General features: G+C 35.4%; 1 protein-coding gene across 2 annotated transcripts in view; it reads left to right on the top strand.

The window, feature by feature from the left end:
* Positions 1-14,015, top strand: part of DMD (dystrophin) — a 2,214,577-nt gene that overhangs the window by 1,748,282 nt on the left and 452,280 nt on the right. The gene's annotated exons all lie outside the window — the stretch shown is intronic.

The following is a 14,015-nucleotide window of genomic DNA, read 5'->3' on the forward strand; positions in this document are numbered from 1 at the left end:
TCTATTTAAAAATAGATGTCAGCTGAAGACAACCAGGCAATGGATTTGTCTTGACAACAATCTTTTTATATATTCAGACTTCATTTATTATTAGACATGTCTGTTTTTGAAAATTGGTGTTTCTTTACCTTCCTGAATTTAGGGAAATGACACAAGAGGATAACATTAATTTCCTCTACCATTTTGGCCAAATCAAATTGAGGCTTCCCAGAGACGTTGTCTAATCAATTCGAAGAGACATTTCAAAAGATTCCTGTTAATCTATCTTTAAAATGAATTAGTGGCATAAATTGTTGCCGGCTGACTTAGGTACAGTTGTAATTTTTAGTGATCCCAGGAGAAGATGCAGTGCCTTCTAAAATGTCACAATAAGTGTGATGTGATCATTCAAAATTCTGAGTGATTGGTCCCCTGAAAGGCTTCCTGATGTCATTTTTCCTAAGGGAATTTTGTTTGGGTATTTATAGCAGCTGCCGCCATAACTATTTCTGTCTTATTCCAGTCATAGTTAATTACTATATTATTCACATACCTATATTGCAGTCTAAAGAATAAGCAGACTTCCTATTCTAGAGGAAGCACCAGAAGAAATGAAAGGAAGTTTGATGTGGATCTGTATATTCCACATTATCGTTTCTGGGTTCTCAGAATTAGCTGAGTAATGCCTTACTTATAGAAGGAAGGTCAGCTGATCTCTCTTGCTGCTCACTGTTCCATTCCCTGAGTGTTATTCTTGTAGAAGACGAGTAGAGAGTGGGAAGAAAATGAAATCTGTCAATACTGCGAATATATAAATAATAAAAGTGCCAGGGGGACTGATTAATTCTAAATCATCTTTATAAAATGACTGGGGTTGTGAAAATGCTCAGTCTGCACAGCTGATTGGGAAATGTATGCAATCTGTTGATCAGAATTCATTTGTGAATGCTCTCTTCCAGAGATTGATATACCAGAGGTCTTAAAAACATTTTGGGCCCCATGAAAAAGGAAAATGACATACCTGGGAGATTGCAATTTAAAATGGAAGAAAGTGTTTTCCCACCTTACCCACAACTTTCAGGCAAATAACTGATGCAAATAAGTCAAAATGCAATTTAGTTTCACAGAATAGTTTCCAAAACTAGTATTTCAGAATACTTCCAATCAATATATATTTGTCATTTGGTGGGAAAATAAAAAGTTTGGATCATTAAATAGAAAATTTAGTAAAAATAAGAGAAAGCTATAGGTTCAGTTTGGTGATCCTCTGAAGAAGAATATATTCACCGTTGGTCTTTCCATCTTAGGTAGTATGATTTTATTTTTATAACTAAAGCAACCATGTTGTGATTTTATGTGTATTTTAACAGTAGAAGTCCTCTGAGCTAACTCAATAATAATCAGTCTGCATTGTGTGTTGTTTATTTCCTTGTCATTTGTAACCCAAACTATGACAGATCTTTAATTAGTAAGATCAACTTAAAAACCTGTGTCCTTCACAAAACTGTTCATTTTATTTGAGAGTTCTTAAGTATTGTTATGTTCCTTCAACCAAGCTACATACTTGTTTTGTTTTGTTTTGTTTAATGCATAGGATTTAAAACTTTGTTTTCTGAAGTTTTTTTCTTTTAAAACCACATCATCAACATCCATTCCTTGCTGCTCCATTCAGCTAGTAAAATACCTAATCCATTTTTAAGGATTTCTTTCTTAACTATGGTGTAAAGACTAACTTATGACATGTATTTTCTGAATAATATTAAGGTACTTAAATTACCTGTGCCTGATATTACCATATTCATTGTTCACTTTAAGATTTCAAGTGATCCATTCAATGCAGATATATTTTTAAATGATTCATTTAGAGCAGGAAATACAGATATTTTCATGTACTAGGCTATTGGGAAGCCCCAGCAAATGATTCTGTTTTTCAGTGTCACAAAATACTACCCATCCATATCCAAAAATTTAAAATTGAACTTAATATTCTTCTGTGTCTAGAAATTGAACTTAATATTCTTTTTGTGTCTAGAAAAAAAAAATCTCTTTGTAAAGATCAATTAAGATATGAATTTTCAAACGAAAAAAATTGTGAATTAGGCATCTTTCTGTTACCATTTATTTGGGGAGTCCAACAATAGTTTTTCTTAAGTTATTGGTATTTCATGTTCTTTGAATTCAATGTGTGTATTTAAGTGTAGATGGTACTTTGAGCTCGCTAAAATCTCAGATTAATGGGAACAATGGGGAGTATATGACCGCTTTAGTGATTCTTATGAAGACCATGTTTTACTCAAGGATATAGGCCTAGCAGGGCATGGTCAGAGAAAGAACCAAGTCTGGTAAGCCAACCCTCCCCAAGGGTTACAAGCTGCTGGTCAGGTTTAAACTTTTCCAAATCTACACAAAAGGCCTTAAGGCCCTTTGGCTGAGGAGGGTACCCTTACCATTTCCTTGTTTTTCGCTGCCAGGATTTTACTCATTTCTGAATCAAACTTACTGAATATAGTCTGAACAGAGTATTCGTTCTGCTTTACTATTTTAACTAACCTTAATACTAATATATACCCAAAATAACCTAAGCAATTATAAAAATCAGTTTTAGTCTTCTCATATAAATGCCTCCCTTTGAAGCAACCTCTTGGAAAGTCCCTAAAATGAAACTTTTATTAATGACTGTACATTAGCCCCACCTACAGCCCCCAGAGTCTGACAGGAACCAGATTTGATGATGCCAAGTGGGCCTTGATTTCTCAACTCATTCTTTTTCCTGTATAGTCTTTTTAATTGCATTATTTACCACTAGTCAAAGTTCCGAGTGGTGAACTCTTCAAGTGTTTAAACCTCAAAGAAAAAAATAAACCCATCGCAACTCTATTTTTAATCTTTAGTATTTAAAATTCATATATTCAATTTATACTTAAGAAGATATGCTGAGGAGCAGTTTGATTCTAAGACTGTATAGAATATACATCTTCCATCCTATTGAAATGACTCCCTAGACAAGGAGAAGAATTCTTGCACTCCAGACTTGGGCATAAGTATGATGATAGCTGCTGGTCATTTGGTTCTGTTTTGAACATTAATTATATGTGCTCTTTTCTTGACCTTGGAACTACAGTATCCATAGATCATAAAATTACAGGGCTGAAAGTGAAATTTTAGAAATCATTAAATCACCTTATCAAATGAGGACAGTTAAGCCCGTGAGATACCCATTTTCAAACACATCATTCTATATCTTTACAATATCGAGTTGTCCAATCTAGGACTGTGGTAGATCCTTTCATCTATTTAGATCTGCCTAAATGTCTCAGGATAACACATTAGACTTGTATGTGTAGAGGCTTTGTACATCTTTAGCATGATTTCTTTCCAGGCACTTAATATTTTTTAGTACCTTTATTGAGGTAAAATTGACATACGATAAACGACACAATATTGAATGTATACGATTTGATAAGTTTCGCATATGTATACACCCTGAAACCATCACTGTAGTCAAATTAATATTCATATCCATCACCTCCCCCAAAACATAATACCGTGTTTCAAGAATTTTGATGTTAAGAAATTATGTCCTAGATTCTTCACTTGGTCTCCTATACTCTTCCCATATTACTGCTAGGAAGCTGTCATTCCAATTCAGAGAGTACATTAGAAGCAGAAGAAACAGTTGGAGAGGCACATGGAATTGGAACTCCACCTGCAAAAACTTAAATTCTCCTCATGTTAGTTATGGTGGCTGGAGGCAGATGTAGCTTTCGCCCACTAGCAGTAATCATATGTAAGAAGGAATCCATAGATGACGAAACAACAAGAGATAGCCCAGTTTCACCACCCTTTGGAAACGTAACTGAGAGAAGTGCCAGAAGGCACCTTATCACTTCCTTAACCCTTTCTAGAGAAGAGGACTTAATCCATTTCTGTATAAGAAAGTTTATTTGAGAATCCAGTTTTTAAACTTGAGCTTGGCATTTTGGAGGTATTCCAAAGACCACAGAATGCATAGTCATTACCATATCACAGCAGGCTTCTTTCAAATATTGCAATCTAGAACAGTCTGCTTGAAAACCTGGAAATCCAACCTAGTGAGTTAAGCTTGACTAGTGTTTTGCATTTTTATTTCTAATCCTGAACGTTGGCCAATCATTGCTACCTAATCTTGGTACCTGGCCTGAATATGAACTTTGTGAGGATTTGATAATTATGAATCATTTGGTTTGTTTCTTCTTTTAATTGATGGATATCAGTTCAGCAGAACTTTCCCAAGTTGTATTGCTTATAAGCCACATTTTGATTTATAGTATGTATCAGTTCATTTTGCTGCATAATAAATAACCAAAAAATTTCTGTGGCTAATAACAACAGATACTTATTTAGTGATTGGCCTGCAGTTTACTGGGGTTTGGCTGATCTTGACTAGACTTGGCTTGGCTCTGCTCATCTCTAGGCTGCAGATCTGGTTTGAGTCTGCCCCCTGTGTCTTATTCTGAGACTCAAACTGAAGGGGCAGAGGCTTCTCAGGACAATGACCAAACCACAACCAACACTTTTCAAGTCTCTGCTTTTAGCACATTTGCTTCTTTTCCACTGGCCAAAGCATGTCACGTGGCCAAGCCCAAAATCAAGGGATAGAGAAACACTTTCCACCTACATAAGGTCATGGCAGGGCTGTATATATCTAATTTGACTAGGGATGTGACAGAATTCAAGCCAATAGTTCAATCTGCTATATAGTCAGTTGGAGACATGCTCAGTAAGTTAGTCAAGTGGAAGGCTGGTTAATATTTATGGACCTTATAACCCCTAGGAAAAAAAGCAGGATCCCTCTTACTCTGCTTGAATTTCCTACCCCAATCTTTTGAGTTATACTGAAGCCTAGAAACATCCATCAGGCAGGAACAAATGGTTCCTTCTTCAGGATTCAGCATGTGAAATATGCAGCATCTCATTATAGTGGTAGCCAAACAGCCATTTTCTTCAATTTAGGAATACAAATGTGGATGTGTTAATTTTCAATTAAGAGTTCTAAACTTATTATCTGCTTGGCAGTTCTTCTTTGTGACAGTCATTCCCTCTGACTATTAATGGTGGCTTTTGACCTAAATTTGAAAGGAACACACAAAATTCAAGGGCCATTTGAGTAGTAATTTTTGCAACCTGTTTGTGTCTGGTTAAGAAAATAAAAATTATACAAGTGCTCTTTTTGACCAATACAAGCATGTGAAGAAGATGACTTCCTTTGATGAGCAGAAATGATAGAAGCTTCAAAAGTATCTTAAAAAAAAAAAAAAAAAAAACTAGGAAAACGGAGCCAGTGAATTGACCTCAAACAAAACAAAAACAAATAAACAAAGCACTAGTCAGCATTTCTCAAGAAGGATGATATCTGGAAATGATAGAGATCATGGAAGCACATTGAGTTATAGGTCATGAATGTGAAGGTCAAGGCATGAAATCTTCCTTCATGAAGTAGTGTTAAATGCTTGGCAGGGCATTGTTGTTAAAAGAAGCCACCAAAAGTGAATCAAGCAGCAGTAGAGTTAAAAAGCTGATGTGTAAACTTAATCTAAGGCAACACAAGCCATGCCTATAAAATAGTATAGTACTTTTCTTTATAGATGGACCTGAAGTATATTAAAATAAGTTAATTTGTGCCCATCGACACCTAATTTGAAGATTTTCATAGGACGAAGAGCCCCCAAAGTATCATTCCAGGCTGCTTTGATGCTTTTTTTATAAAGCACTACCAGTCTCAATAGGAAGAAATTGATAGTATTTTTATCCAAATCAGGTGGCTAATTGCTTCCCAAGATATGTTTGTAGTATAGGTGTCACTTAGAAAATATAACATAAAGAACAATATTTGGGCAAATTTATTTAATATCGTCTTTTTCCTTTTTGCCCTAAAAATACTTACTTGTTTGTAGAGCACATTGTGTCAGTAAGATTGTTTTGATAAAACCATCTTACAGGGATTTGCTTACTAAGCTCTCCTAAGTTTGAAAAGACACAGGAGAAAGTTTGGTGGGAAATCAGTATAAACACAATCTTAAATGTCCATATTTCATGCTGACTAGTAATAACCAACTGAAGAGTTTACTAACCACTTTCCCATCCACTGACACAGGTACTACAGCAACTCTATGAAATGTTGAATCTTTGTCCTGTTCCATGGTCCCATTTGTGGCCCCTTTGTGTTTGTGTCTCAGCCAGGGTCCCAACAGGAAGCAGATGGCACATTAGAATTAGGGTGATTTGAGTGTTGATTTCCAAATGCTACATACTGAGGAGTGGGCAGAGTATAGGAAAGTCATGGAAGGTAGCGCACGACCCCTGGGCTAATAGCAGCAGAGCTGTCATTTCTCCTAGGCCTGAAAAGATTAGGGAGGAGGAGAGGTTTCTGAGAACGAAGAGAAAGAGAGATCATGTAAATCTTACTGCCTTGGTGGAACAGTAGCCTTTATCAGGGCTAAAATTGAGGCTTGAATTGACAGCCAGGGAAGGAGACCAAAGCAGTCAATATACTGATCTCAGTCTCTTCCTAGTTCTCTCCATTAGTCAAACCCAACCAGAAAACTAAAGGGCATAGGAGCTCATGGTTGTAACCCTACAAGTCAGCCCCTGGGACAGTGGAGGAAGGCAGGTAAGTGGAGCTGGAGAGACAAAGAGAACATAGCTGACACGTATGATTTTATGCATTGTTTCTATATGATACGAAAAAAAGTGCAGAGAAATGTAATAAGAGATCTCTTATTAATAATCTCAGTGACCTAATAATAATACTCTTTCTTTAAATATTCAGCTGTCCTGAATTGGTTCAGAAATGTAACTCCACTGCTATAACTTCTATTTATATTCATTAATATATTAATATTCATCTATCAGTGGAGTACCCACCATCTGCTAGTTTGTTACTGTGCTAGTTTGCAAAATAGAGAATAAACCTGATTTCAAGAACGTACGTTCTAGTGCAGAAAAAATGACCATATTTGAGGGTGAAATTTTAAGAAATACACCATGTGAGACATACTAATGAGTTAATAAGATCATGCAGAAATTGTTTATTATAAACCCATAGTATTTTCAGTATTGCACTGAACAGAGATCATTGTCCTTACACAAGTTAAAATTAGAACCAAATCACCTGCAAAATAACTCACTCCTAAACTTTAAGCTTCTTGAATGTTTCTTTTTGTTTTTAATTCCAGTATAGTGAACATACAGTTTTATATTAGTCTCACTAAAAGGCAGCCTACTGAATGGGAGAAGATATTTGCAAATGATATATCTGATAAAGGGTTAGTATCCAAAATATATAAAGAACTTATACAACTCAACACCCAAAATTCAAATAATCCAATTAAAAATAGTCAGAAGACTTGGACAGACATTTCTTCAAAGAAGACATCCGGACGGCCAACAGACACGTGAAGAGATACTCAACATCACTGATCATCAGGGAAATGCAAATCAAAACCACAATGAGATATCACCTCACACCTGTCAGAATGGCTAAATTCAGCAACATAAGAAAGAACAAGTGTTGGCGAGGATGTGAAGAGAAAGGAACACGTGTGCCTTGGCCGGAGTGCAAACTGCTGCAGCCACTTGTAATAGTGTGGAAAACAGTATGGAGGATCCTCAAAAAATTAAAAATAGAACTACCATATGATCCAGTAATCGCACTACTGGATATTTACCCAAAAAAATACAGAAACACTAATTCAAAGGGGTACATGCACCCCTATTTTTTATAGCAGCATTATTTACAATAGCCAAATTATGGAAGCAATCCAAGTGTCTGTCCATTGATGAATGGATAAAGCTGACACATATGATTTTCTGCATATATATAGTATATATATATGTACATATATAATGGGATATTAACATTTGCAGTGACATGGATGGAGCTAGAGAGTATAATGCTAAACAAAATTAGTCAGTCAGATAAAGACAAATACCCTATGATTTCACTCATGTGGAATTTAAGAAACAAACAAAAAATGGGGCTTCTTGAATATTTCTGTTATTTTTTAAATACCTCTCTCATTTCACAGTGTCAAAATAATGTATACACAATAATAATTTGTTGAATGGAATCAAACAAAACTAAAATAGGTTATCATCAGAACTAGAGTTTATGCCTTGTCTATAAATAAGCAAGAAATAAGTTTGTCTTAGGAGTTTAAATATAGTCTATCAAAATAACTCTTTTTATTTCCTTCTTAAGCAATATTCAGTCCTTCAAAAAATATTTATTGAGTATCTAATATGTACTTAATACTGTGCCAGGTGCTATGAAGGATGCCAAGGTAATAGAATGAACTTCTAATTCTTCAGAGTTCCGATTAAATAACCTAAAGTTAAATCAATTTGGGAAGGGAACATTGTGCCTTTGAGACTCTAGGTTTCTCCTGATTAGAAAGTATTAAACATTTCAAGTAACTAAACAGATTAAGGAGAATTCAAGGATGCATCTCACTAGTAAATTTGGATTAGTCTGGCAAATTTAAGACCTTAAATGGAACTTTTTAATAATTAGACGAGAGACAAAATTATAATTACAACATTTGTAGAATCTATGTTTATCTCTCAACTTTCTTAATCCTTTTCTAAGTATATCTGGTATATCTGATCGGGTTTTATAAGTCAAGAAAATGTTTCTATACATTCTGTGAGACTCTTCTTTTAAAAAGCTCTTTAATTTCATATTTTGTTAAAAGTTAAAAGCCTCCATGAAAATGAGACCAAAGTCAGTGAAAGACCATAGCAATAAAAATCACATATGATTTTCTCTCTGGCATAACATGTTTTTGACACTCCTTTCATGCTGAACTTTATACGAATTTATTATAAAAACCTTTATTGACAGTTAAATCCTATTTTTAAAAGGATTTCTTTTTTCCCCTGAGTGATAAGAGTTGTCTTTTCATAGAGTGCACTAGTTGCGGATACTTCATAGCTACATTTCGCACTAGGGAAAGTGTAATTTCTGAGCACCTGCATATGATTCCTGGTTCCTGAGGTGTAATTTGCTTAACAGTAATACTATGCAGTGACATTGGTACAAAGACATTTTCCTTATTCCACTGTATTATCTTCAGTTTCATTCGGCAGTTGTTAAAGAAAGTCATTAAATGTTTTTATAAGTTGTTGTATTTCCTGTTTAACTAGGAAGGTTTGGGATCACTCTTCAGTAAAGCATTGTCCTCTTCAAAGCAATTGAGAACCAACTCCTGAGTAGTTCTACCAAAGGAGTTTAATATTAAAGGACATATATACACTTTTGAATAGATCACTATCTCTCATTTCACTTTACTGATTTCTTGTATGCAACAACCCCTTGTATAGTGCTTATGACTGTCATTATGTAAATATCATCTCATCTCTTCTTGGGAAGTTCTGCCTCCACATTAGAGTCCCTCTTAGTCCTTGAAAGGAAAGTTAAGTCCAAAAGAACAATGAAAGTTGGTCGAAAGAATGAGAAAACATGAGCACAACGTATCCTCCCTCGGACTGAACCAAAACTCTTCTGATATGTTATGTGGTATTAATAGATCATATTTCATGACACTACCAAATACCAGAAATAAAATGGTCATACGGGAGGTATTTAGAATACTAATAATAGCAGTATTCCTAAAAGGCCTTTTCTGTCTTCACCTTTATGCATTCCACTACTCCTTGAGGCCTATCTCAGATTCCTTTTCCATAGAACAGTCTACATGGATTTCAAGCCAATGTTGATTCCTCTTGTTTTTGAATTCTTCTTGCACAGTTGAATTAGAAAACCAGGAACTGGAAAACCGGAGGAGTGTTTTAACCAAGAAGCAGTGAGGGGAGAATTTCAGTGACGGGCCAATCTAAAGTATTCCACTACCGTGGACTCCGTAGCCATTGTAGTTGGTGATTAATCTTGTCTTTCCTACTGATTATAAACTACAAGGCATATTCTTACATTCCCTCAGGTGCCTAGCTGGATTCATAGCATGCATGCAGTTGGTATTTGTTGGTTTATCAATTAACTGAATCTTAACACACTATTGAAACTTTCCAAGTTTTAAATAAAAGTATTCCTCTCCACCCCTCAATGTCATCCCTGTTACTATTTTTCATGGCACCCTGGTAATCTCTTTTATAGCATTTTCTACTAACTGGAATTATTTTATTTATATATTTGTTTCCTTGATTATTGTCTATCACCTTCACTAGACTGTTAGTGCCACAAAAGCAGAACCATATGTCCCCAGTGTCTAGCACAGTACCTAACATATAGTAGGATCTCAATATTTGCTGAATGAATGACCTACTTAAAGATAGTACTTTATTATGAACTTTATTTTTCTCGAAGTTGTTTTACATCTATTTTCTCTAAAACAAGAGAGAAAGAGGAGGAGAGAGAGGTCTTTCAGGCAAAGGGCTAGAGATTGTACATCTTCTTTGTTCTTTCCACAGTGCTCTGTATCAGTGTTTCTCTTAGCATACATAAGAATTGCCTGGAGAGCTTGTGAACACTGGGATTACTTGGTCCCATCTGCAGAGATGGTGATCATTCAGTCCCTAATGGTGACTGCTGCTGATCCGTGCAGCACATTTTGAGTAGGACCATTCTATGCTGTTAGATGTATGGACACACGCTCAGTGGAGGGATGTGTGCTTACCCGCTTGCTAAGTAATGAGCAAGATCTTCTTTCTGAGTCATAGATCTTTGAAACTTGCAAGGTGCTTTGCTATCATCTAGTGTCTTGATGGCAAATATATGATCCATACACTATAGTGCTCATCCCCATTTAGCCTGTGGCCTCAGAATCCCTGGGCTCTCACTGTCACCATCGCTCCAGGTGAAACCCCTCTCTTCTTGATCTAGTCCCATCCTACCCATTAAAGATGAAAAAACCAGAGGTTTCAGAGAGTTTGAGTCTCTTGACAAAGATCCTGCAACTCAGGTCTTCTCACTTCTTGTTCAGCTTTTAGCATCAGGATAGAAATTTCCAAAGACAAGAGGCTTACACTAAACTGACTGAGCTAGCCGGGCACACAGAAATTTCCAAAGATAGACTGAAGTGGCTTCTATCGAATTTGAATGTTCATAATGTGCTATACAGAGAATTTCATCCCGACAACATGAACTTTCCATAAGCCTTATTCATCATTCCTTGAAATTTTTCCCGAGTAGGTCTATACCAGTAAAAGTTAAATTACATCCAAGCCTTCTTTATATAAATCTACACTAGCTTACTAAAATACATTGCAAAGTTTTTGTTCTTTCTTAGGTGCTTTTAATTATGTATGTTTCATTTTAGTAATGCATCTTTTCCACTTCATCAATATTATCTTATGGTAGCAGTAAGTACAAAATAATTGAGAACAAACTATGACAAATTGAACTAAGCCAAACAAGAAGAAGAAGAAAGCAAATACACTTGTGATCTGAGATTTTTCCAGTCCTTGAAACTGAGAATATCTGTCTTTATTAACTTTTGCTTTTTGCTGATGGTTTCTCTCATTTTATTATAGCTCATAGCATTGTAAATTAATTTAACATGAAAGATAAAAATGTTGCTCTTGAAATGTTTCTCATTAAATTATGGGAAAATATGACGATAAATAAAGGAAAGGAATGCCTCTAGTACCAGCTTCTGTTTGCTCAATTATTGCAGAACCAAAAGTGAATTATTACATAGTTAACTCAGAGGCAATATTATTGCCATTATGTTATAAAATAGATGATATAGTTTCACAATCTTCAAAAAAAAAAAAGAAGGTACAGCATAGGTCCTTTGAAAGTGAAATACCTTTTTTTCTTATGCTTCACTTAAATGCATACTGACCCCAGTTTTTTAGGAGTTCTTGCTAATGATGGGCCCAACTTTATATTAAGAACTGCAAAGTAAATTTCAGCCAATTACCTCATTCGGGGGAGTCATTAAATGGAGGTGCCTCTGAAATTTTGGAAGGCGTGTACAGACAATTAGCTGAAGTACTACTCAATGCCCTCTCTATGGTTACAATCTTCCTAGTGCACTTTTTTAAATTGAAGACAACTTCTACAGAGAAAGTGAGAAGTTGCTACTTAGTGGTACTTGTTAGGATGGGATCACAAATGTGGAAGACATTCATCTGTATCCCTCCTCCACTCACAAAGAATGGTGCTTCATTCACCCAAAGCATATAGGGAGTAAGGATTAAAGATTATTTACGTGATCCAGAACAATTGCTCAAAACTAAAAAAAAAAAAAAAAAAAAAAAAAAACGAAGCAGCTTGAGGCCCCTCAACTAGATAGGCTTTTTTTTTTTTTTTCCCATATGGAATTCAATGCATTTATGTTTTAAAATCCTGTGGAACAAGCTTATATGAGCATACATCTAAATATTCTAGGTGAGCTTTTAACAATGAGGCAAATACTTGAATAATTTATCTTCCCTAATATGTTAACCATTAAAGGACACAATCACCTACTAAATGCAAGGCTCTATAGACTGCCCTGGAGAGTACCAATTGACACAACCCAAATCCTACCTCTGGAACTTATAAGGGAAAAATAAATAATTCCAATGCAATGGAGAAATGACACATCCCACCAAAGAGCTGATGAGAGTATTCTGAAAATGTGTAGTTTGGGAAATGTATCAGAAATCTATTGGAAGATTTTCAGATTACATTAAAATGCCCAGTTAATAAACTATCAAAACTATTGTAGGATTTAAAGAAATGATCCATTAGCAAAAATTTTTGGATTCTATCTTATAAAATACGTTAAGTATCCAAACAGTAGTTTCTGATGATTCAGAAAGAGTTACAGGCTGTTGCCTCACATCAGAATAATTTACATATGTAGTAATGAAGCCTCTATTATAGACACGCGGAAGACTTGATGGTCTTCTGAGAAAGAAGTCAAAAAGGCCATCTCCAAATTGTTGAGGCTGCATCAGAGTGTGTAACTCTGAGCTAATTTGTCTAACGCAGTGACTCTTAAAAGGAGGGGCAGTTTCACCCTCCAGGAGACATCTGGCAATGTCTGGAAGCACTTTTATTTTTTTTTTTTAAGATTTTGTCTATTTGAGAGAGAGAGAGAGAAAGAGCATGAGCAAAGGGAGGGGCAGAGGGAGAGGGAAAGGAAGAAGCAGACTCCCCACTGAGCACAGAGCCCTGCAAGGGACTCGCTGAGATCACCACCTGACCTGAGCCAAAGTCAGAGGCTTAACCAGTTAAGCCACCCAAGCGCCCCGGAAGCACTTTGAATTGTCACAGCTGAAGTGTAGCGGGTAAGCGCCAGGTATGTTGCTAAAATATCCTACAGTGCGCAGGACAGCCCTCCACGACAAAGAATTATCCAATGCAAAATGTCCGTCGTACTGCAGTTGGAAAGAACCTGGTCTAATGTAGTATTTACTCACCTTTCCTGAACTTCTGTCCTCTTCCACAGTAATAACAAATGCCCCCAAAATTAAAAAGTCATTTAGTCATTTTTGCATGCTGTAAGGTAATGAGTGACTTAATTATTTAGTATAATTTTTTATATTATAAAACATTGATAATATAAATATTGTTTAATTATTCAGACCATCATAGCTTATATTAGTGTATTATTTAAGATTTCATAACATTCATTTACTGAACTTTATAATAGTATTCATTACATAAAGACAAATATTTTGCTTTTTTTATTTTAACAATGATTCCTAACTCTAATAGGAAAATGTATAAATTAATAATATATTTTAAGTTATATGCTGGGTTCGGCGACAAAATATACAGGAAAACATAGACCGAAGTTTAACTGTTCTATAAGGTCAGAGAAAGCACTTCTACTTTTATGACTGGATATTTGGAATTCTTGCCTTTACCCCACCCCACCCGTAAAATTTAGCTAATTTGATTTTTGTTTGTTTCTAAACCATGAGGTAACAGAGGCTCAAGTTGACATTTTCAAGCATATCTTGGAAAAATACATTTTGAGCAACAGCTGAGCACCATTTCATTCTGAGATTTTTTTTTTACAAACCCAGAATATTTATATTACAAA

This window comes from Zalophus californianus, chromosome X, assembly GCF_009762305.2.
Source record: "Zalophus californianus isolate mZalCal1 chromosome X, mZalCal1.pri.v2, whole genome shotgun sequence".
In the NCBI taxonomy this organism is placed as follows: domain Eukaryota; kingdom Metazoa; phylum Chordata; class Mammalia; order Carnivora; family Otariidae; genus Zalophus; species Zalophus californianus.